Genomic DNA, 1,561 nt, shown 5'->3' with positions numbered 1-1,561 from the left:
GGTATGATAATCCAACTGACTTTAGAAGAATTATCAGAATGTTTCAATGAACATTTTAAACTCCTGTATATGTTTAATTTTTAGATTTGTAACAGCTGCTAAGGATTTCAGACGCATTTGCTTGGTGGAGGCATTTAAGATGAAAGAATCAAAATACACTACGTTGTATAAATGTTATCTACAATATTTAAGAGATTTCAGTTCACTGCATTTCTGAATGGACTCAAAGATGCACTCACTGACCTCTTTGAAAATGACAGTCCGCTTTGACAGGTGTATAAGTAACAGGATAGCTATCCTTGGAACCGAACACTTAAGGGAAACTCTTGTTTCTAAAGGTATGATTTAAATGATGTTTACAAAGTGACCACAAAGATGGGTTTTTCTAGGCATCAAAGCTTCCCCAAATCAAACACTGTTATGAGTTTGATTTCAGGAACCCAAAAGCCAGTGTGGCTGGAGCAGAGGGAGCAAGGGGAAAAGTGGGAGGAAACGAAGATGCGGTGTGGTGGGATTTGGGGGCTGCAGGGAAGAGAGATTCCCCCAGTGAGGTGGGCGCCAAGGAGAATTCGGAGCAGAGGTGAAACTAATCTTAGGTTTTGCGTAACTTCCACCAGCTGCTGGGCTGCTAGACACAGCTACTTGGTGGGTATGGCAGGTGGGAAAAAACCGGATCGTGGTGGTTTCCCCCAAATCCATTTTTAAAAAGCCCGAAGTCTTGACCTCGGAAGCCCGCGTGATCCCCTGCAGCCGCCAGAACGCCGGGCGCCTTTCTCAAGACTTTTGACCTTGACACCACTGCCCCCGCGTGGCCACAGCCTGAACTGCAGCAACGTCCTGCAAACCGCGTTCCCTTTTGGGTGCGCAAAAGGGTTCCCTAGTGCGAGGCGCGGAGGTGTCCTGCGATGGAGCCAGTCATGGTCTGCACCCGAGTAACTCTCCAGGGGGGGATGAGTGAGCTACGCGGGGATTCAAATGTTTGCAGGACAGTCTGATGAGCAGCTGGCTTCTCAGAAAATTGCAAACCAGAGAGATTCTCAGAGGACGGGTCTTTGGGCAGTGTCTGTTGCTGTTGTTGAGTTGCTCAGTCGTAGCCGACTCTTTGCGACCCCATGGACTGTAGCCCACCAGGTTTCCCTGTCCTTCACCACCTCCCAGAGTTTGCTCAAACTCATTTCCATTGAGTCAGTGATGTCATCCAACCATCTCATCCTCTGCCGAACCCTTCTCCTCCTGCTTTCAATCTTTCCCAACATCAGGGTCTTTGCCAGTGAGTCAGTTCTTCAAATTAGGTGGCCCAAACCATTGAAGCTTCAGCTTCAGTCCTTCCAATGAATATTCGAGGTTGATTTCCTTTAGGGTTGACTGGTTTGATCTCCTTGCAGTCCATGGGACACTCAAGAGTCCTCCAGCACTACAGTTCGAAGGCCTCAGTTCTTTGGTACTCAGCCTTCTTTATGGTCCAACTCTTACATCCATATATGGCTACTGGAAAAACCATAGCTTAAACTATATAACCTGTCCCAGCCTTCAATTCCTAGTCATCCACCCAGGTCTGCTA

This window comes from Oryx dammah, unplaced genomic scaffold (genome assembly GCF_014754425.2).
Source record: "Oryx dammah isolate SB20612 unplaced genomic scaffold, SCBI_Odam_1.1 HiC_scaffold_5, whole genome shotgun sequence".
NCBI lineage: Eukaryota > Metazoa > Chordata > Mammalia > Artiodactyla > Bovidae > Oryx > Oryx dammah.
The sequence above is the reverse complement of the archived record's forward strand: the minus strand, read 5'-3'. Positions refer to the sequence as shown.